The sequence below is a fragment of the Hyaena hyaena genome, unplaced genomic scaffold (genome assembly GCF_003009895.1).
Source record: "Hyaena hyaena isolate Hyena2069 unplaced genomic scaffold, ASM300989v1 scaffold_1974, whole genome shotgun sequence".
In the NCBI taxonomy this organism is placed as follows: domain Eukaryota; kingdom Metazoa; phylum Chordata; class Mammalia; order Carnivora; family Hyaenidae; genus Hyaena; species Hyaena hyaena.
Window position 1 is genome coordinate 57,957 of NW_024082608.1, and position 24,606 is coordinate 82,562.

The 24,606-nt window shown below is 37.4% G+C and overlaps 1 protein-coding gene and 1 non-coding gene across 2 annotated transcripts in view; both read right to left on the minus strand.

The window, feature by feature from the left end:
* DACH2 (dachshund family transcription factor 2) overlaps positions 1–24,606 on the minus strand; it is a gene marked incomplete at its 3' end in the record, with an annotated part of 132,967 nt that overhangs the window by 57,742 nt on the left and 50,619 nt on the right. The window lies entirely within an intron of this gene.
* LOC120227050 lies at positions 21,831–21,906 on the minus strand. The gene has a single exon (XR_005527161.1). It is a non-coding gene; the product is annotated as a small nucleolar RNA SNORD55/SNORD39 (small nucleolar RNA).

Consider the following 24,606-nt stretch of genomic DNA (forward strand, 5'->3'; position numbering starts at 1 on the left):
GAGTCTTTTTCATGTTATATAAACAGTTTGCAAAAGTTTCTCCAACCCTATCATTATACTCAGCGGGTCATATAGGAGAGCACTGTGGCTTCATTACATGTTATTTAATTCCTTATATATCTTAAATAATATTTGAGACACAGTAACACGATGTTCAGGATTTAGCCACTATGCTTTACAGTGGCACACAGGTAATATGTACATCTTGCAGCATCTTAATTTAGAAACAAATGTACTGGGACTTTGAGTTTTACATTTACTTAATGAAACATGCCAGCCTAACTCTTAGAATGATGTATCAGTCGGATGCAATTTCTGTGGATAATCTTGTGATGAATATTTAATTTTTAATTATTTAAGTGTACTTTTAAGAAATACTTTCCCATGAAATCAGGATATAAACTTATTCAATAACTTTTAATTCTTTAAGCTTTTGGACTTAACTCCATATCCTTTAGGATGATGATGATAACAGTGTACAGCTGCTTAATTTTCTTAATTAGAGCAATTCTGACACATTGGTATAGCAGTCGTAAACTATGGTACTCGATACTCTCTCTCCTTTGCTAATATTTATTGTATGTAAATTTTTGTGTTATGGAGCTAAGACGTGCTATTCTTGCTTTATGGATACTACTCAGCTCAGTTTTTTCTTCTATTTTTCCAATTGTCTTTTTTTTTCATTTCTTTTATTTTTTAAAATTTTTTCCTTAAATACTTTATTGTCAAGTTGGTTTCCATATAACACCCAGTGCTCATCCCAACAAGTGCTCTCCTCCATGCCCATCACCGCCCTTCCCCTTTCTCCCAACCCCATCAACCCTCAGTTTGTTTTCGGCATTCAAGAGTCTCTCATGGTTTGCCTCCTTCCCACTCCCCAACTATTTTTCCTCTTCTTCTCTCTCATGGTCTGACATTAAGTTCTTCCTAATACACCTATAAGTGCAAACATATGGCATCTGTCCTTCTCTGCCTGACTTATTTCACTCTGCATAACACCCTCAAGTGCCATCCATGTTGCTACACATGGCCAGATTTCATTCTTTCCAATTGCCATGTAGTATTCCATCGTATAGATAAACCACATCTTCTTGATCCATTCGTCCGTTGATGGACACTTAGGCTCTTTCCATGTTTTAGCTATTGTGGAGAGTGCTGCTATGAATATTAAGATACATCTACCTCTATGCATCAGCACTCCTATATCCCTTGAGTAAATTCCTAGCAGTGCTATTGCTGGTTCTTAGGGGAGTTCTATTGTTAATGTTTTGAGGAACCTCCACACTGTTTTCCAGAAGGGCTGCATCAGTTTCCATTCCCACCAACAATGTAGGAGAGTGCCCATTTCTCCACATCCTCGCCAGCATCTAGAGTCTCTAGAGAAAAAATGATTTTCTCATTTTAGCCACTCTGACCAGTGTGTGGTAGTATCTCAGTGTGGTTTTGATTTGTATTTCCCGGATGAGGAGGTACGCTGAACATCGTTTCATGTATCTGTTGGCCCTCTGAACGTCCTCTTTGGAGAAATGTCTGTTCATGTCTTCTGCCCATTTCTTCACTGGATTATTTGTTTTCAGGCATGGAGTTTGATGAGTTCCTTATAGATTTTGGATACTAGCCCTTTATCTGATATGTCATTTGCAACTATCCTTTCCCAATCCGCCAGTTGCCTATTAGTTTTATGGATTGTTTACTTTGCCGTGCAGAAGATTTTATCTTGATGAGGTCCCAGTAGTTCATTTTTGCTCTTGATTCCCTTGCTTTTGGGGATGTGTCAAGTAAGAAATTACTGCGGTTGAGGTCAAGGAGGTTTTTTTCTGCTTTCTCTTCTAAGGTTCTGATGGTTTCCTGTCTCACATTCGGGTCCTTCATTCATTTTGAGTTTATTTTTGTGTATGGTGTGAGAAAATGATCTAGTTTCATTCTTCTGCTTTCAGATCACAATGCTATGAAACTTGAAATCACTCACAGGAAGAAGTCTGGAAAACCTCAAAAACATGGAACTTAAAGAACACCCTACTAAAGAATGAATGGGCCAATCAGACAATTAGAGAAGAAATTAAAAACTATATGGAAACAAATGAAAATGAAAATACAACAATCTAAACTTTATGGGATGCGGCAAAGACAGTCCTAAGAGGAAAGTACATTGCACTCCAGGTCTATTTCAAGAAGTTGGAAAAAGTACAAGTACAAAATCTGCTTATAGGTTTTTCTTTATTGCTATATTTTGCACATTTAACTACAATATGTCTTAGGGTTGGCCTGCTTTTAAAATTTTAAAGGCTTATTCATTTTGAGAGAGGAGAGAGAGAGAGAGAGAGAGAGAGGGAGAGAATATCCCAAGCAGACTCTGTAATATGAGTGCAGAGACCAATGTGGGGTTCAATCTCATTAACCATGAGATCATGCCCCGAGCCAAAATCAACAGTTGGACACTTAACCAGACAAGACTCTCAGGTTCCCCTGCTTTTGTTAATTGTGGTGGGAGATTTCTGTAACTCCTGGATTTGGAAATCTCTTTCATACCCCACATTAAAGAACTTTTTAGTGGTTATTACCTCACATAAATTTGCTGCCCCTTTTGCTCTTTCTTCTACTTATGGGACTCCTATAGTACTAATATCATTATATTTGATGGAGTCACTGAGTTCCCTAAGTCTACTTTCCCGTTACATAATTCTTCTTCCTTTCCTATGTTCAGCTTCATTATTTCCCATTATTTTTTGTTCTATATCATTTACTTGTTCCTCTTATTCTTCCATCCTTGTGGTCATTGCATCCTGTCTGTTTCAAATCACAGTCATTACAGGGGAAGGAGGCAAGACGGTGGAGAAACAGGGAGAAATTCACTTGCCCCCATCTCTCAAATGGAGAAGACCTGAAGTCATAGGAACCCTTACATAATCCAGGAGTTTGGGAGGAAAAGGAGACAGAGTTCGCTGAGAAAACCTTATAGCTTGAGTGCGAACTGGCAAAGATAACAATCAAGCCAGGATTGCAGACACAGAAGGAGGTGGGAATCTCCCCTTGTGTGGAGCTGGTGAGTCTAGGGGAAAGAAGAGTGGCCTAAACTGCTCAAGACTCTGTCCCTGTCGCTGGAGAAGAGAAAAACCTCTACTCAGGACATAGAGGGATCTGGTTTCCTGCTATCCAGCTGACCTTAGGCGGGATGCACTAGTCCCAGGCAACCCGGGTGAGTGAAACTGCTCCTCGCTCGCCAGCTCATCCTGGAGGGGATATGAGCAACACCTGAAGCCACGCTGTTGTGCTTCTGGCTTGGCTGGACCCCCAGGGGTAAGCAAGAGGCTTGAAACTGCTCTGAGGGACTTGCCCACAAGTTTCTATTTCGGGCAATGGGATACGGAGGGACCTGGTTTCTTGCTGTCCAGCTGACCATAGGCAGGACACACTCATCCCATGCGACCCCAGGTGAAACTGCTCCTCGCTCCCCACCTCAACCTGGAGGGGACGGGAGCAGGGGCTTCCATCTGGATCCCCAGGGGGCAGGCGAGAGGCATGAAACTGCTCTGAAGTACTTGCCTGCAAGTTTATATTTCGGGCAATATCAATGGGGCATGCGGAATGAGATCTGGAAATGAGGCCTGGTTTGGGATATAGAGCACAGCACACCTTGACTATGCCCCCAGCACAGGGAGATCACACCCAAAAAAGAGAGTTGCAACACTTGGTTCGAGAAGGGACTGGGGCACCGTCACTTTTCTCCCCACAGCCACCAAGGCAGGACCCCTGCAGGACACATTGGACCAAACCACGTCCATCCCTATGTTTTTTGTTTTGTTTTGTTTTTATGTTTTTTGTTTGTTTGTTTGTTTTTACCGGAGCCAGGACAAGACCAACATGGACACACTGCTTTAATTAATTCTGGTCACTGGTTTGCTTAAACAGTCACATTAAATCCATTCTCCAGATATAAATTCTGCACCTCCACCACTATCTTTCTATCTCTTTCTCTCTGGAGTAATCACACTCATAGTTTCTCTGAGGATCATTATCATCATTTCTTTCGTCTCCTCTCCAACCATATTCACCTCTTTCTCTCTTTGAATTAAGCATCTGAGTCTTTCTGCCTGCTCATTTCATTTCCAATTTAGCTTCCTCCCCACGCTGTCATTTCTCCCTTTATATATGCTCTTCCGCCAGCACTGCATACACACGGCTATTTACTAGCAGCTGGGAATTCTGGTTCTACACTTTAGACTGTCCTTTCTCTATAGTTTTTTTTTTCTTTTCTACTTTTTTCTATTTTATGTATTTTTATTTTTATTATTCATCTTCCCTCCTTCCTCTTTTCTTTTGTTTTTCTTTTTCTTTTTTGTATGTGTCCCTTCCTTTTTTCTTTCTCTTTTTCCCTTTCGGTTTGCGTGTTTGTGAGATTTGTCTCTGCGTTTGTGTGTCTTTATTCCCTGTATATTTGTCTGTTTTCTTTTCCAGGGCTACCTCTAGAAACAAGCCAAACTACACATGGTAGAGAGTCCCAAATACCGCTACGAGTAGGACAATAAAATAACCAAGGTCTCAAAAAGAGACTAAGAGACACCATTCAAAGAATATTTTCTGAATGGACAGGCCCTGGAAAGACAAAAAGACTTCTTTGGTACAGCAGCAATCACAAGTGCAGAGTGCATAACAAGCTTTTAAAAGTAACAAGAGATGGAAAGTGGACCAAAATGATGAAATGGAAGAACTCTCCTCCAAGAAATACCAGGAAGAACTGACAGCTAAAGAACTGCTCAAAAAAGATATAAGCAACATAACTGAACAAGAATTTAGAACAAGAGTCAATAAATTGATCGCTGGGCTTGAAAAAGGCATGGAAGACATCAAAGAAACTATTGCCACAAAGACGAAGGAGCTTGAAAACAGTTGTGATGAATTAAATAATGCTATAAATGAGATAAAAATAAAATGGAGGAGTCCAATGCACGGAGTGAAGAGGCAGAAAGGAGAATAAGTGATTTAGAAGACACAATTATAGAAAAAGAGGAAACTGAGAAAAAGAGAGATAAACTGATCCAGGAACATGAAAGGAGAGTTTGAGAGCTCAGTAATACAATCAAAGGGAATAAGAGTCATATCATAGGAATTCCAGAAGAGGAAGAGAGAGGGAAAGGCGCTGAAGAGGTCCTTGAACAAATTATAGCAGAAAACTTCCCCAATCTGGGGAAGGAAACAGACATTGAAATCAAAGAGGCACAGAGAACTCCTCTCAGATGTAACTTGAATCGATCTTCTGCATGACATATCATAGTGGAAATGGCAAAATATAAGGACAAAGAGAGAATTATGAAAGCAGCTGGGGATAAAAAAGCCCTAACATCCAATGGGAAACCTATCAGAGTGGTGACAGACCTATCTACTAAAACTTCACAGGCCAGAAAGGAATGGCAGGAAATCTTCAGTGTGATTAACAGGAAAAATATGCAGCCAAGAATCCTCTTTCCAGCAAGCCTGTCATTCAGAATAGGAGAGATAAAAGTCTTTCCAAATAAAAAAAAAAATGTATCAATGGGATACATCACATCAACAAAAGAAAAAATAAAAACCATATGATCCTGTTGATAGATGCAGAAAAAGCATTTGGCAAGATACAGCTTCCCTCTTAATAAACACCCTCAAGAAAGTCGGGATAGAAGGAACTTACTTAAACTTCATAAAAGCCATCTATGAGAAATCCTCAGCTAACGTCATCCTCAATGGGGACAAACAGAGATTTCCCCCTGAAATCAGAGAGAACACATGGATGTCCACTCTCACCACTGTTGTTTAACATAGTGCTGGAAGTCCTAGCATCAGCCATCAGACAACAAAAGGAAATCAAAGGCATCAGAATTGGCAAAGAAGAACTCAAACTTTCACTTTTCGCAGATGACATGATACTCTACATAGAACACCCGACAGACTCCACCAGAAGCCTACTAACACTGATCCAAAAATTCAATAAAGTTGCAGGATACAAAATCAACGTACATAAATTGGTAGCATTTGTATACACCAACAATAAAGCAATAGAAAGAGAAATCAAGAAACTGATCCCATTCACAATTGTACAGAAAACCTTAAAATGCCTAGGAATAAACGTAACCAAAGATATAAGAGATTTGTTAGATGAAAACTATAGAAAACTTATGAAGGAAATTGAAGAAGACAGAAAGAAATGGAAAAACATTCCATGCTCATGGATAGGAAGAATAAATATAGTTAAAATGTCATTACTACCCAAAGCAATCTACACATTCAATTCAATCCCAATTAAAATTGCACCAGCATTCTTCTCAAAGCTAGAATAAAGTATCCTAAAATTTGTATAGAACCAAAAAAGACCCAAAAAGCCAAAGTAATATTGACAAAGAGAATTAAAATGGGAGGCATCACCATCCCAGACTTAAGCCTCTACTACAAAGCTGTCATCATCAAAACAGTTTGGTATTGGCACAAAAACAGACCCATTGATCAATGGAACAGAATTGAGAACTCAGAAGTGGACCCAAAAGTGTACAGCCAACTAATCTTTGACAAAGCAGGAAAGAGTATCCACTGGAAAAAAGACAGCCTCTTTAACAGATGGTGCTGGGAGAAGTGGACAGCAACGTGCAGAAGAATGAAACTGGATCATTTTCTCACACCATACACAAAAATAAACTAAGAATGGATAAATGACCTGAATGTGAGACAGGAAACCATCAAAACCCTAGAGGAGAAACCAGGAAACAACCTCCTTGACCTCACCCGCAGCAATTTCTTACTTTACAAATCCCCAAAGGCAAGGGAATCAAGAGGAAAGATGAACTATTGGGACATCATCAAGGTTAAAAGCTTCTGTACGGCAAAGGAAACAATCCATAAAACTAATATGCAACCGTCGGAATGGGAAAAGATAGTTGGAAATGACATGAGATAAAGGCTAGTATTCAATATCTATAAGGAATTCACCAAACTCCACACCTGAAAAGCAAATAATCCAGTGAAGAAATGGGCAGAAAACATGAACAGACACTTCTCCAAAGTGGACATCCAGAGGGCCAACAATGAAACAGTCCTCAGTATCCCTCCTCATCAAGGAAATACAAATCTAAACCACCCTGAGATACCACCTCACGCCAGTCAGAGTGGGTAAAATGACCAAATCAGAGACTCTAGATGATTGCGTGGATGTGGTGAAATCGGCCCCCTCCTACACTGTTGGTGGGAATGTAAATGGTGCATCCCATGTGGAAAACAGTGTGGAGGTTCCTCAAAAAATTAACAATAGAACTCCCCAAGGAACCAGCAATAGCACTGCTAGGAATTTGTCCAAGGGATAGAGGAGTGTTGATGCATAGGGGTACATGGACCCTAATGTTCATAGCAGCATTCTCAACAATAGCCAAAACATGGAAAAAGCCTAAGTGTCCATCAACTGATGAATGGATCAAAAATATTTGGTTTATCTGTACAATGGAATACTACCTGGCAATGAGAAAGGATGAAATCTGGCCATGTGTAGCAACATGGATGGAACTTGAGGGTGTTATGCTGAGTAAAATAAGTCAGGCAGAGAAGAACAGCTACCATATGTTTGCATGTATAGGAGGATTAGGAGGAAATTAACGAAGGACTGTTGGGGAGAAGAAGGGGGGAAATGGTGGGGGAGAGGGAGGGAGGCAAACCATGAGAGACTATTGAATGTTGAGAAAAAACTGAGGACTGATGGGGGTGGCAGAGAGGGGAAGGGGGGTGATGGGCATGGAGGAGGGCACTTGTTGGGATGAGCACTGGGTGTTATATGGAAACCAACTTGACATTAAACTAAGAAAGAAAAGCAAAAAAAAAATCTCAGTCATTACATTTTTAAATTTCTGATTGTTTATTTTTTAACATCTTTTTAGGTGGTAATGGCTTCTCCTGAAGACTTCTTCTGAAGTCGTCTATTCTTTTCTGAATTCTAGAGAATATCCTAATGATTCTTACTTTAATTTGTCCATCAGGAATATTAATTATATCTATTTTGCCTAGATCTCTGCCCAAAGCTTTATCTTGTTTCATTTGGGATGAATTTTTCAGTCATGGCATCTTGTGTACATCTGTCTACACTCTGTTAGAAAAGTCGTTTGTACTAACTGCTCCTGAGAATAATAGCTTTATAAAAAAAAAAAAAAAAAGAGGTAATACAGTGTCCATTGCCCAGCACTTAAGGGAGTGTCTCGTTTGTGTGCTGTGTGCAGTCTGCTGCTGTGTTTTGGCTCCTCTCTCTTTCAGGACAGTCATCTGCAGAGACTCTCCTTGCTGCCATGGGCCGTGTTTGGCCCTTGGCCAGATTGTGGCAGCTTTTAACTAGGTATGCTCTGGTGTGCTTGTTAAATGAGACCTGATACTGCTTCTAGCAGAAATGAAGATTTGCAGAACTCTCTGGTTGGGAAACATGGTGTGTGCAGGTGTTTCTTCTGGTTTTCTGGGGGAAGGGGCCCACTCTGTGGGACTAAGACAAACTTGACTAAAAAGGGCATAATTGCAAGAGTGCAGGGACCTGTTGTAGGCCGGTTAGGCATCCAATTTTGGAGCTCTGCTGTTTCATAAAGGTGGTTTTGTGTTTATGCTAAGGGGTAGTGGAGGTAAATGGTGACAGCTCCTTCTGTATCTCAGGAGAATGGTCCCAGTGCTTGCTATTGTTAGATAAACATTCTGACAAAAGGGGATAATCTCTCCCCTGTGTGTCCCAGGCTTTTTTCAGATGGCTGGTTTCACACTGACTGCCTCTGTGTTGTTTGCCTGCCTTCTCTCCAGGAGTAACACAGTGCCCTCTGGGCTCTATCCCAGCCAAGCTTGCTGACTTTTTAAAAACTCCAGTCTTTAGGAATGTGGTGTGGGCAGAGACCTGTGCTGGTCTTCTGGGGTAGGGTCTGGTTGTGTTGGGATGAGGGAAATCTGACTGAGAAGGGCAGTTGTGCCAGAGCACAGGGGTGTGGGCCTTGGTGTAAGCAGGATAGGCAGGCAATACTAAGGCAGAGTTGCCTTTGGTAGGTGGCTCTGCATTCATGCTGAGGGGCGGGGGAGGGAAATGGCACCAGCCAGCTCCTTTGTCCCTGAAAAGGCATCTCCGTGAACACTACCTCTCAGGGATGCACTCCAAGAAGAGCAAATAATCACCTAAGTGCCCTGGGAATTCTTCAGACATGTCATCTGCCCCTGGGTTGTTTGCCTGCCTTCTCTCCAGGAACAGTGCAGTGCCCTCAGGGCTCTATCCAATCCAAGCCCCCGGGAGCTTAAAACTCCAGTCCAAGTCCTGCTCATTGCAAAAACTCATAAAAATCAACCCCTCTCATTTTCCCACCCAATGGCTTTGGGGAAGTATTCTTGTATGTTCCCCTGTGTGATTCTCTCTCTTTCACCTTTCTGCCAGGGCTCCCTCCCTTTCACAACATCTGAGATAAACTTTTCCCCGAAATCACATCTTCACATTTCCTAACTTCCTTGATGTGGCGTCCTCTCTCTCCCTCTACTTGTACAATTTGTCCTGTCAGTCCTCAGGTTTATTCAGAATGACTTGATAGTTATTTAGTTGTGTTCAAGGAATGAGACTAGCTTAGGGATTTTCTATTATCTTAGCTCTTTCTGACCACTTTTTAATTGTATTGTTTGTGGCATTTTTAATGTTTAATTAAATCCATTATTTAATCCATAATGGACTTATGGATTCCATTATTTTTAACTAAACTAACTCTTATTTAATGGACAACACAACACAACTATTAGGAAGATAATGCAAGCACAGGAAAAGAACAATAAAATAGAAGAGCTGATACTTTTACTTCTTGCAGGAACTCTTTGTCACCTGCATTAAGAAGTAAAAAAAAAAAAAAAAACATTAAGAAGATAAAATTCATTTATCAGACTTTTTAGTCTTAGGTCCATTTAATTTTTATATTGTGTACAAACATTAGCACATGTATATAACTCAAAATTCAGCTTATGATTAATAAGAGAGCATGTTCACTGTTTATCTGTGCATGAACAAAAGACTTTAAAGAACTGTCTTAAATAAAACAAAATTGTAAAGGAACACAAATTTATTTTCACAATCAATCAGAAATCTTCTCAAAATGTGCATTCAAAATATTAATTTTTTATTTAAAATTTTATTTAAATTTTTATTTTTATTTTCTCACACACTAGATTTATGGTCTACAAAGCTACTGTTGACAAGTATTGCTTCTATCTCATTGTTTTTTTAACGTTTATTTATTTTTGAGAGAGAGACAGACAGAGTGTGAGTGGAGGAGGGGCAGAGAAAGAGGAAGACATAGAATCCGAAGCAGGCTTCAGGCTCTCAACTGTCAGCACAGAGCCCGATGTGGGGCTCAAACTCGCGAACTGTGAGATTATGACCTGAGCCGAAGTCGGACGCTTAACTGACTGAACCACCCAGGTGCCCCTTACATTGTTAATTTAACCAAAGAATCAATAATTCTGAAGTTAACAAATTAGACCTAAAAGGAAAAGACATGACTGGCCGCACGGAATGGAACAGAATAATTCATCTTTTTTTCATTTTTAGTCCGTCAATGGTGATACACACAATTATTATATGTATACTTTTTATTAATATGTATGATATTATACACATATAACCTCATATCCACAAACATTAATACTTTCCTGTCAGAGTAAGCCTTGCAAATATCAAAAAATTATTTGGGCAGACCCATAAATTGGTCTCTAGACAATAGAATTATTTTTGTGCAGGAAATTAAAATGAAGACATTTTGATCTTTTATTTTTCCAAAGAAGTAAGTTAATTATTACCTGTATAACAGCTTTTCTTATAAGCCCTCATGTAGTAAGGTTAGAGTTATCATGTCTGGGAGTAGTGATCTGGCAATGGTCTATGAAAGATAGTGGCAGATAGATACAGATGCAAAATAGAGAGGGAGGGACTGTATTCTCCCCAAATTATAATAGTGTAGTAGAATGAGAGACAGACCTAAGGTTGAATTTTGGTTCTTCCAATTAATAGCCACAGGTTTTGAAAGAGTATTAAAACCCTTTAAGTCACCATTTCCTGATATCAAATATACAAACAATAATATCTCTTACTCTATGATTTTCATAAGGATTAAACAATATCTGTGGGTATATTAAGCACTAAATAAGTGTAACCTATTATCATTTAAATTATTTTAGAATATAAAAGACAAAGTAAAGTGTTTTTAGTTATTAACATCATTAACTTGTCCATAGAATAAATACCTTTTCAACAATACTACCAATATGATGAAGACCACCAGTGATTCCAAGAATTAAATAAATTATCCACAAAGGTAAAATTCCATTATTTTTGCAGGTAGCACATTTATTGGCATCATAATATGCATTCTAGTACATTGTCCTTAAAATAAACTATATAATCTAGAATGTTAAAGCATTGAAAATAGAAAACTCGAGAAATTACTGGGTTAATTCCAACAACATATCAAGTGGTTCAGCAGGTGTAATTACTGCCAGACTTGCCAAAAATTTGAAATGTGCCCATTAATTCAGCAATCCCCAATCTGTCCATCAGTCAGTAATATTTAAAATATATGCCTGTCACCATGTAGATGAAGGAATACATTTATATTTATACAATAAAATCCCCTTGAATACTGAAATGTATACTTCAAGTTTTTTTCATAAAAGATATACTAGCTAAATCAAACTTTGTTTCAGAAGCAGATATAAGAAGAAGATATGAAAATAGTGGGCATTCAGAAAGTGTATGTTTTTTATTTTCACAAAAAAATCCCTGAGTATATTAAGGAGGGTAAATGAGATATAAACAACTATGTATACCATGATTTCCTCTTGGACAAGCAGAAGGTGATGGTTACGTTTTCTCCTCTCTGTACAAAGGAGACTGAGTTTGCCTGGCAGACAGTAGGTATTAATACTAGAACTTCTTGAAAGAAGAAACATAAGAAAAAGCAACATATTTAATAAGATGGAATAGGCACTGAAATGAGAATGTTATTAGACAAAATGAATTATAACCTTTTCCAAAAATTTTCATGTCACTCTAAAATGAATGAAATATATGATAAAAATAGAAGAAAGAAGCAGACAATTTAAAACTGCAAAATACACAAAGGAGAGGAGAATTTCAGCAGAAAAATTTTTTTTACTCAAATGAAGACCAAAGTCTACACTAGAGAAACAAGATCATATTTTAAGTCTTTTAGCAAAAGATTCAAATTCATGAAAAACTATAAAACTGGGAAAATATAATAAATTTAAATACAAGGCAGGAACCTAGCATAGTAACACAAGGGGAAAGAGACATATAATTTGTTATGCTGAGGCATTAGTGTGAATATTCCAAAATCTATTGTAGATGAAAGAAGGAGAGGGTCGAGAAACACAGCTCTTAAAAAAAGAAAAGGAAGGAAAAAAATAAAGAAATGGTGTAGGGGTGCCTGGGTGGCTCAGTTGGTTGAGTGTCCGACTTCGGCTCAGGTCATGATTTCATGGTTCGTGGGTCGAGCCCCGCGTCGGCTCTGTGCTGAAAGCTCAGAGCCTGGAGCCTGTCTTCAGATTCTGTGTCTCCCTCTTTCTCTTACTCTCCCCTGCTCGTTCTCTCTCTCTCTCTCTCTCAAAAATAAATAAAACATTTTTTAAAATTATAAAAAAGGAAATGGTGTAAAATACAGAAATGAATAATTATAAAATGAAAGTAACAATAACAATGTAAAAGTATAGAATTGACAAGAAACATTTACTAGATTTACGTTCCATAGTGCCTAGGGATGTATGAAATGAATCTGCTGATGATATCAAAGAGGTTCATAAATGCAATTTATCACTATGTTGTGTAATTAACACTACAATTAGTAGTTGTGGGTCACTACTTTGAAAAATATTACAATATATGTCTAATATCTGTAGTAATCTTATTTATTAAGCTCCTAAAATGTGCCAGAAAAATGCTCAAAGCATATTGAGAACTTGATATGTGCTGAACACCATTCATCTAGTTCTCACAACAACTCTAAATAGTAGGTACTATAATCACTCACACTTTATTTTTTTAAAATATTTTTAATGTTTTATTTTTATTTCTAGGAGAGAGAGAGAGAGACAGCATGAGCAGGGGAGGGTCAGAGAGAGAGGGAGTCACAGACTGAAACAGGCTCCAGGCTCTGAGCTGGCAGTCAGCACAGAGCCCGACGCGGGGCTCGAACCCAGAACCGTGAGATCATGACCTAAGCGAAAGTCGGACGCTTAACTGACTAAGCCACCCAGATGCCCCAGTCAGTCACACTTTAAAGAGAAAAACTTGTGCCCAAAAAGTTTAAGTAGTTTTCCCAGGCTCACACAGTCATTAACCAACCAGTTAACCAAAACAGGCTCCAGAACGTGCACATTAAACCAATATTGTCAAGATTGTTTGTACAAGGCATATTGACATATATACTTTTAACTGAAGCTTTGGTTGTGAATGTGCACAATACTGTTTAACTCTAAGGAGCAAAATGAGGCACATGTGAAGCAAATTGAAAAAGTGGTAGTTTCAAGACAGGCTTATGAGCCTAAGTTGAGATCTGTACTGAACAGATTTTTGAGTTATGAAATTGGAGCCCTTCTAAGAAAACCTCTCAATTGGAGGTAGTCAGAAAATCAGTTTTGTATTCAGGTCCCTCTTTTAAAAGGTGATCTTAAAATATATATAAGACATGTATTCTATCTGTGGGTATTATTTTCTCTGTATTTTGAAAACAAGGGTGAGTCTGTAGAGAATCAAGAGGAAAAAAAGCCAAGTTGATATCTGAAAAGAAAAAGAATGGGGAAATTTTTTTTGAAAAGTCATTATTTGAAAGTCAACCATGTTTGAAAAGAGAGCAGGTGATATAAAACCTAATGCCACAGTGAAAAATAATAATTCAGGTGGAAAAGTTATTACTGCATCCAATATTAATTGTCAAGACACTTTTTTAATCTTCAGAAAAAGATGCTAAAAGCCATGGACTTAAAGTAATGAAAATATGTTTAAATCAAAATGCAACAAAAATATTTTAAATAGAGAGAACTATATGGATAGTTTTTTTTTCTTAAATATCAATTTCCAAACTATTTAACCAGCTGGAATTATTTTTCATGTAGTGCACTAGGCAGACATTAGAAATAAGACTTTTTTTTATGAAAAAAGAGAAGAAGTTCTTTTCAAAGCTGCATTCTTTTGATATCATATGTTTACCATATCATAAAGAAACAAATTCAAGAATACCTTACCAACCATGATGGAATGGAGTCAGACATACATACATATTTATGAGTGTGAAACACATAATCTTAACTTTGTATGAACTTGAGTCCTAGATAAAGAAATAGCCTGTTTTAAAACCAAGAGAAATCCGTCATTATAAATTAAATAATTAAAATAAATGTACTTGTTGGAAAAGCCACAAAGATTTTTTAAAGAAAATAATTAGGGGGGTGCCTAGGTGGCTCAGTCGGTTAAGTGTCCGACTTCGGCTCAGGTCATGATCTCACGGTTGTGGGTTCGAACCCCGCATCAGGCTCTGTGCTGACAGCTCAGAGCCTGGAGCCTGCTTCAGATTCTGTGTCTCCCTCTCTCTCTGAACCTCCCGTGCTCACACTGTCTCTCTCTCTCTCAGAAATAAAGAAAACATAAAAAAAGAAAAAAAAGAAAATTGGCCATTTATTATCATAAAATATCATGCCATGAAAGGATTTCATGGCTACAGTACTCAGTGGGAATATACCATCTAAAAACATATTAATCTTTTGGAATGTGAACACCTGAACCTTTGTATTTATTCTTTAAAATATGGGTTACACTTTTACTGCACCTTGATTATTTTAAAAAAATATTAACAGCTTGCATCTTCATACCAATGTCCAGTTACAACTTCCAAATATTTTGTCTCATTTTTTGTGAGCAATTCCATCTGCCAGAGGTGGTATTTCATGGTTATTTACTCTGACTCCCTCCAAGAATTCATCCGCCACTATTTAATGCTGTCTGAATAAAGGGGATTAAGACTCTGATACAACAGAGACTATTGATAATTTGGTATAATTAGGAAGAAATGAAGATAAATGAGGTTGAAGATAGAGAGACAATTAGTTGAGATGCCTGTACAGCTGTGTTCTTGGCCTAGCTCCCCTGGCCTTTTCTTCAGTGAAGTATGTGCAAATTAAACATAATGACAAATACACACTTCCCAAAACTCTTGTACCTCGCAAAACTTGATAATTCACTTTTCACTTTTGATGACTGAGTTAGTTGTTTTGGTAAGGTTGTTTTAACATGGTCTCCTAATGTCCGTATCACACAAGACTACTCCACCTGCTGTACTTTAGGAATAATCTACCTTACACCCCATTTCCTTGTTTTCTGTTGATGTCAGGCTACTGTTTACAACCTGAGTACATTGAGGATCTATTTTACCTTGATTATGGTCCAGTGTTTAGGATGGAATGGCAATGTTTTCTTTTTTTTACATGGTTAGAAGCCAAGAGAACTCTTCAGAGTCAATGAAAAGAAGCTTCTCTTCTAATTGTAGGAATATAGTCTGCAAATAGCATTCTTTTTGAGAGTGTTCAATGAAAAAGTATGGTCTGCTTTACAAACCAGCTCTAATGGATCTTTAGATATTGGCAAAACCAATCTCTCTATTGTTAGTCCATGTAAGAAAACAATAAATCTACACTAATAAATTTTAGACTATTTAACTGTACTAATAGAGTGTAAGGTAATGAATCTTTCCCCACGTTGTAAAAAGGGTTGTATCAAGAAAATAAACACATTTTTCAATTTTTATGTGTTTCACTCACATAACAGACTAGCCTAAAATTATTTATGTTAAAATAAAAAGTATATTGGGACGCCTGGGTGGCTCAGTCAGTTCAGCGTCCGACTTCGGTCAGGTCATGATCTCACAGTTTGTGGGTTCGAGCCCCACGTCGGGCTCTGTACTGACAGTTAGCTCACAGCCTGGAGCCTGTTTCAGATTCTGTGTCTCCCTCTCTCTCTGACCCTCCCCTGATCATGCTTTCTCTCTCTCAGAAATAAAAAAAAATTAAAAAAATTTTTAAAAAACCAAAGAGTATATTTATTACAAATGCTTATCAATTCAGGTAAACATGTCTAGTAGGGTGACTCTTTACGGTTACATCCTTATCTCTTGAATATCATCAAATTAATCTTTTGAGTTTTTATTATATGCACAATAGGATAGACATTAGCCACATGTGGCTATATAAATTATTTAAACAGAATTGAGAATTCAATTCCTAAGTAAAACTAGCCACATTTCAAGTGTTTTATTACTCACAGGTGTCTAGTGACTATCATATTGGACAGCATGGAAAATCATTTTCATCATTACAGAAAGTTCTACTGGTCAGTGCTGGTCTATATTTCAGACTTACTACATCCCCATTAACACAAATTAATGAGATTGAACTGTGGACAAAACTATAAATTAAAGATCAGATAAATCAAATGCTGAATCTTCAATTTACAAAAGAATTCAGAATTCCTTTAATTTCCTCAATAGGAGAGTAAGAAACTCCAGTGGAAAAAGCCTCAGTTGATAAGTAACTAGAAACACATTGTGGTGTCTTTACAAAGCACCAATGTCTTTTTAAGACTTTGGAAAACTTGGGGCACCTGGGTGTCTTAGTTGGTTAAATGTCTGACTCTTGGTTTTGTTTCAGGTCATGATTTCATGGTTGAGGGGTCTGAGCTCCGCCTCAGGCTCCATGCAGGCAGTGGAGAGCCTGATTAGGATTCCCTCCCTCTCTCTCTCCTTATACCCCTACCCTGCTCGCACTCACACTCGCTCACCTCTCTCTCTCAATACTCAAAAGAAATATATAAACTAAAAAAAAGAAACATTTTTAAAAAAATACTTTGGTAAACTTTAGTAAAATTTATTCTTTTTCCCCTTATGTTGTGCCTTTTTAAAAAATTTGTTTTTTGTTTGTTTGTTTATTTATTTATTCTGAGAGGGAAAAGGAAGAGGCAGAGAGAGAGAATCCTAAACAGGCCCCACACTGTAAGCACAGAACCCGAGGTGGGAATCCAACTCACAAAACATGAGATCATAACCTGAGCCAAAACCAAGAGCCAGACGCTTAACTGAATGAGCCACCATGGTGTCCCATTCCATGATTTATTCATTCCATAAGTAAAAGCCCGTATTCCCCCCTCCCCTTCACACATTATTCCCATTCACCCCACAACCATCAGTTTGTTCTATTTATAGGTCTGATTCTTCTTTGTGTTTATTTGTTGTTTTAGGTTTCACATATGAATGGAATAATATGTTTTGTGTCTTTCTCAGTATGACTTATTTCACTTAGCATCATACCCTCTAGGTTAATCTATGCTGTCATAAATGGCAAGATCTCATCCATTTCATAGCTGTGTAATATTCCATAATAATATTTCTTAGCTAAATGAATACCATTTTATCCATAATTTCCCTTAATTGAATCCAGTAACCAAGAAAAGGAATGTGACAATGAGAAACCATCAGAAAGAAGTCTTAGGTTATCAATTCTAAAAAGTGATGACTGATATCAAAGGAAGAATATGCTACAATATCTAAGGACTATTTCGAAAATTAATGTGTTTAGCTGGTCTGAAATTATTTTATGTATAATACTAATTTGTATATATGTATTTGTATATATATATGTATTTGGTGGGAATGTCAACTGGTGCAGCCCCTCTGGAAAACAGTGTGGAGGTTCCTCAAAACATTAACAATCGAACTCCCCAAGGAACCAGCAATAGCTCTGCTAGGAATTTACCCAAGGGATACAGGAGTGCTGACACATAGGGGCACATGGACCCCAATGTTCATAGCAGCACTCTCCACAATAGCTAAAACATGGAAAGAGCCTAAGTGTCCATCAACGGACAAATGGATCAAGAAGACGTGGTTTATCTATACGATGGAATACTACATGGAAATGAGAAAGAATAAAATCTGGCCCTGTGTAGCAACATGGATGGCACTTGAGGGTGTTATGGTGAGCGAAATAAGTCAGGCAGAGAAGGACAGCTACCATATCTTTGCCCATATATGAGGATTAGGAGGAATCTAACGGAGGACCATGGGGGAGAAAAAGTGGAAAAGTAGTGGGGGAGAGCGACGGAGGTAAACCATTAGAAACTCTTGAATGCTGAGAACAAACTGAGGACTGATGGGTGTGGCGGGGAGAAGAAGGGGGATAATGGGCATGGAGGGGGGCACTTGTTGGGATGAGCACTGGTTGTTATATGGAAACCAACATGACAATAAACTATTAAATAAATAAATAAATAAATAAATAAAAGATGGAAAAAGAAATTATATTTCATTGAGATGTGTCTTTTAAAAAAATTACTGCATATTTTAAAGTTTATAGTGGTGCTGATGCTTCAGGTATATAATAGAATTCAGAGACTAATATATAATATATACAATTTTGATTTATAGGCAGTTTTTCTGTAAATATGTTATTATATAATTCTTTTAATTTTAAATCATAAATAATGATTTGAGAACCACAGCACCTAGTTTTATTATTATTTTCTTTAACTTTAAAATCCTAGAAAAGATTGCTTCTCCTTCCAAGATATTACCTATGTATTTATTTATTTATTTATTTTAATTATGTTTTTATTTAAATTCTAGTTAGTTAACATATAGTGTATTACTGATTTTATGAGTAGAATTTAGTGATTCATCACTTACATACAACAACCAGTGCTCATCACAACCCATCACGCATTTAGCCTCCCCACTCACCTCCTTCCATTAATTCTTAATTTACTCTCTATATTTAAAATTCTTTTATGGTTTGCTTCCATCTCCTTTTCTTCCCCCTTCCTTTATGCTCATCTGTTTTGTTTATTAATTTCCACATATTAATGAAATCATAGTTATTTGCTTTCTCTGACTTATTTCACTCAGCATAATATACTCTAGCCCCATCCACATCTTTGCAAATGGCAAGATTTCATTCTTTTTTGATGGCTGAGTAATATTCCATTGTATCTATACACCACATCTTCTTTATCCATTCACCAGTTAATGGACCTTTGGGCTCTTTCCATAACTGGGTTATTGTTGCTAATGCTTCTATAAATATCAGGGTGCGTGTGTCCCCTTCAAATCAGTATTTTTGCATCCTTTGAGTAAATACCTAGTTGTTTGATTTCTGGGTTGTAAAGTGGTTCTATTTTTAACTTTTTAAGGAACATCCATACTGTTTTCCAGAGTGGCTGCACCAGTTTCCATTCCCACCAATGGTGTAAGAGGGTTCATTTTTCCATATCTTTACTAACATTTATTGATTCCTGTGTTGTTAATTTCAGCCATTCTGACAGATGTAAGGGGGGATATCTCATTGTAGTTTTGACTTGTATTTCCCTGATGATGAGTGATATTGAGTACTTTTCATGTGTCTGTTAGCCATCTTGATGTCTTCTTCGGAAAAATTTCTATTCATCTCTTCTATCCATTTTTTAACTGGATTAATTTGTTTTTTGGTGCTTAGTTTGATAAGTTCTTTATAGATTTTTGATACTAACCCTTTATAAGATAGATCATTTGCAAATATCTTCTCCAATTCTACAAGTTGCCTTTTAGTTTTGTTTGTTTCCTTCACTGTGCAGAAGTTTTATGTTTTATTGTTGAATATTTTAATATCAATTATTATGATTGCAGTTATTACTGAATAGATAGTAGACTCATAGATAAGTAATATATTTCCCACCTCCCAAGTGATGATCAAGTCTCCACCCAAAAGCAAGACATCCTCATTCTGCCTCCCATGGGTCTCAATTTCACTTTACTTAAAATGATAGAGTGGAGGTGAATATTCTCCCAGGTTCATTCCAGCTCCGACATTCTGTAACTCTGTAAGTCACTCCTCTTCTTTTTTTAATTTTTTAACGTTTGTTTATTTTTGAGAGACAGAGAGACAGAGTGTGAGCAAGATAGAGGCAGAGAGAGAAGACACAGACTCCGAAGCAGGCTCCAGGCTCTGAGCTGTCAGGACAGAGCCCGACGCGGGGCCCGAACTCACGAACCGTGAGATCGCGACCTGAGCTGAAGTCGGCTGCTTAACCGACTGAGCCCCCCAGGAGCCCCTGTAAGTCACTTCTAAACATAAATATTTCATTTCAAGTAATCAGTGTAAAAAAACAAGAAATTTACAAAATTTTGGGGCGTGCTTACCTTTGGGAGAGAGGCTGAAGTATAGGGAAAGGGATGGGCACATAAATAAATAAATGCTAATTTTTATAATGTTTTAGTTCTTGAGTCGTATGGTGGGTTCACTGACATTTATATTATTATGCCATATAATTTACATATATGATAGATATTTTTACAATTTAAAAATATTTTAAATATAATAAAAGGAAAACACACACAGTAGACTAAGAAGCAAGTTATTTAGAATTAGGATATGCTTACATGAGCATATAGGACATACTTCTTTTAAGCAAATACTGATGGAAGAGGAGAAAATGATGTGTCCACATTGCCCAGAGTGTACAAAATTAGCTCAAAACTGTTATTTCCTTATGAGATAGGAATCTTGTATTTTCCTCATTTTTCAAATATGACAAACCAAAAATCCAGAAAAGTAACTGATTTGTAATTCGTGAAATAAGTCATTCCTAAGCTAGAAAATATAAACACCGGGTACCCAAAATATTTCTTTTCATAGTGATGTTATTTATCCTTAATAAGTTCAACATCTTAATGGGTAGGTGTTGATTTATACTGAACATCATTCTAGTCTAAGTTTTTGAGCAGTTAGCTGTAAAAGATCAAAACCAACTATACATATACACCAGTAAAAAATCAACTCAAGATAGAACAGGCTTTACAGTGTAGGCTTTACAACTTTCTTTCCTGGTAGAACTCTTGGACATTTATACTGAATTGTGGCTTTCAAAGTTGTCAAATGAGACATTGTGGCCAGGTAGAGGCAGGTGATTTCTCTTCTGAGAATCAGTAAAGTGGCTTTCAAACGACAGCAATAAATGATGCCTTCTGGATGCACATGTAAAAATGAACCAATGATGAATTTGGGCTTTCACTGAGAATGAAAAGAAAAGATCAGAGGGTTGCAACAAGTCTCTAAAGTTCTGAGAATTATGTAAGAAACAAAATTATCCAAAGACTCTTCCTCTATAACACTTTTGTTGTCAAAATTAATGAGCTAAATTAGTGAAGTTAATATTAAGCTAATATTTCTTTTTCTAGTACAATGCATGGATTTTAACAGACAAACTAATATGGAATATAGCTGATCTTTATTGAATTAGAAGATATCACATATATAAAATTAAGATCACTGAGAATTGTAGAGCGAGAAAACAATTATATTTATTTATAGCTTTATCCAGTCCATTTTATAATCATATGGTATCTATGATATAGTTTTTTGTCACTGGACTAAATGAAATTAAATTGTTATGTCACTAAAAATGAAATAATTCAGTGCAAGTGAATATGCATTAAGAATTCGGGAGTCCATTACTATTAATATCTTTAATATATCATTTTGAAAACACCCTATTCCCATTGATTTCTGTCACCAGCAATTCTATCTTCACCAAATGAATACATAGCACTGACTCCACAGAAAAGACAACTGAACCACAATAAGGAGTAAATGAAAAATGCTGGTTAGTTTGGTCATCATACATTGTCCATATCCTACTCCTTCATGTTACAGATAAGAGAAACAACAAATTCTTATTTGTGCTAATAATAACAGTCTATTTCAGCTGAAACATTTTAAATGATCCTTCTTTCCTTCGCATGCCTGGCTCTCAGAAATTGGCTCCCCCCTGCACACTCAGGAGTGTACATTACCAAGCTGTCATCATCCACTAAATGATCACTTTTTAGATGGAGGAAACAGATAGATGAGGGTTACAGATCATACTCTCGTGTAGTCTAGGTTGAACTGATAAAAACTGTTTCTGTTCATCAGTAAAAAGGTAGAGAAGTGTGTCTGTACTAGGGCAAAGGGGCACGATAGGGATCAGTTCAAACTGGAAACTGGAATAGATTTTACAGGAGATATGAAAGAGGTACCTCCCCTGAGAGAGCAAAACAATCTCCATCCTTAAAATAAGCAAATAATCACCCCTCACATATGTAACTATTAGAATTTATTATGTATATTTCACATCCATAATGGTCTTTGATTTTCACAGCATGAAATCAGGAGATAAGGACATAAACTGCTTTGCAACAAAAGGTTCCATATAATCTATGTAACTATATTATTGCAATTATACAGAAAATCTTACTAAAACCTTTTCCTTCCACATATAATTCCCATAATTAAATTAAAAATTAAGGAAAAAGATGCTCACAAGACCTAATTCACTTAAGTGAACTATCTGTATACACTATCCAAGTTTATTAAGTAGTCATCACACCTACTGGGAGTTTATAATAAAAAACCCCTAGCATTTGTCTAACATTAACTTTTGGAAGCATTTTTGAATCCATTATTTTATTTTATCGTCACAACAGTTCTATGAGTGTCCCCAAGGAATAGACTATGTCTAATTCTCCTTAACAGCCATGCCACAGAGTATGCAAAGAACAAAAGATGGATTGGGTAGATCCATAAATGAGTCCAAATAAAAATAGCAAATCTACCATTTATTTTAGGGTATTTTTGGCAACATATCTATAATGTCTCCAATTCTTTATTTGTAATGATATCTTAGATGGCTAAGAGTACAATCCCACCCTTATTCTTCCTTAGTATTATTATTTTAAGGTTGTTTCCTTTCTGACTTATATTGTATCTGTATCTTTAGAAATATCCTAATTCAGTATATAGTTTGTATAGCTAAATTCAACTAAAGCATGATGAAATTCTTTGATCACTTCCACAAATAGGTGGAAAAAATGCCTATTTATTCTCATATATTTTTTTCATTGCTTATTTTATTATCCATTCTAATATGGCAGTTTTGGACTTTATTTTACTTGAGCCTCTTTTATATTCAATAACATGGCTTTTCACAGATTTCCAAAGACTCTATTCCAACCATTAATTGACTTGTACTTTCAGGATAACTAGGCACCCATTGATGTGGTTTATGTTGTTCCAATTTCTTCTAGCTTTATATCTACTGACCAACACCCCCAACACCTTCTATTTATTATGACACGTGCTATCAAAATTATAGCAGCACATCAACATACTTTATACTCTAAAGGCAAAGTTAAGATAGGTGAGTAGAGGATAACCCTATGCTTTCCTCATCCTTTGAACACAGTTAGATAAATATCAAATCATTCTGAACACCCAAAGTATAGATCTGAGGACTGACAGAACAAGTTGCACAACTAGAGGGAGATGAAGGACACATCATGGAAGGTAGGAAGTGCTGAGATATAATTTTGGGAAGAAAGGATAATGGGTGATGCAGAGGAGTGGGAGCCCTGATCATGGAGAAAGAGGATGTGGAGAGAGGAGAGACAGAGAGAGAGAGAGAGAGAGAGAGAGAGAGAGAGAGAACAAGAGCATAGCACACGGAGAACACTTCTCCAAAGTTATTGACTGGGAAAATGAGAGGGGTTGGTTATCATGAGATTTTATTTACTTATTTTATTTTTTCATTTTATTTACTTATTTTGAGAGAAAGAGAGAGTGCAAGTGCTAGTGCTAGAGGAGCAGAGAGAGAAGAAGAGTGAGAATCCAAAGCAGGCTCCATGCTGTTAGCACGGAGCCTGATGTTGGGATCAATCTCAAAATCCATGAGATCCTGACATGAGCTGAAACCAAGAGTTGAAAGTTTAACTGAACTAAGCCACCCAGGCACCCCCATCATGATATTTTAAAACGAGTGGATCTCAAATACTGAAGTTTCAGAAGTCTGTGGCATGACTGGTATTAACCCCAGTAGGTGCTGCATGACTCCTGTGAAGGAGGGTAGAGGTCCAGGAGCATGATGGGATCTGAGGATCCCCTGGGGTACATAAGGAGAGACAATTTTCCCTTCTTGGAATGCATCTTGGAGAGGTGGCATTGCCTCTGAGAGGAAAAAGAACCAGGGAGTACAAACTGTGCACCCTAGCCCCTTACGCATAAAGGTAGAGACAACTGCTTGGGTGGCTAACATGGACTCGGGCTTTTTGCCACACTTTATTCTAAACTCCAAGCTCCTATGTGTTGATGTGACTGGCCTTTGTAGACAAACTGGCACCAGCCTTATCAGAGTGATACCCACCCCCAGAAAACCAGCACAGGTCCTTGCTATACCAGGTTCTGAAATTTTGAAGTCCAGCACACCTGAAATAAAACACAGGTGTATGATGATGCCAAGTTGGGAGATGGCTCAAACATAGGAAGGGTGAAGGCAGGGATCTGAGGGATACCTGGGACACCTGAGAGGAGATTTTCACTCTTCTGTGAAGGCTTCCTAGATAATGGCAGGCATGAATTCACCTCTCTAGTGACAAGGGGGATAACTGGCCCCATTTGTTCTCTTGCCCACCAGCACAGACTGACTTCAGTGAGCAGCAGCAGCATGACTGGAAACCTGAACTGCTTACACCCTGCCCC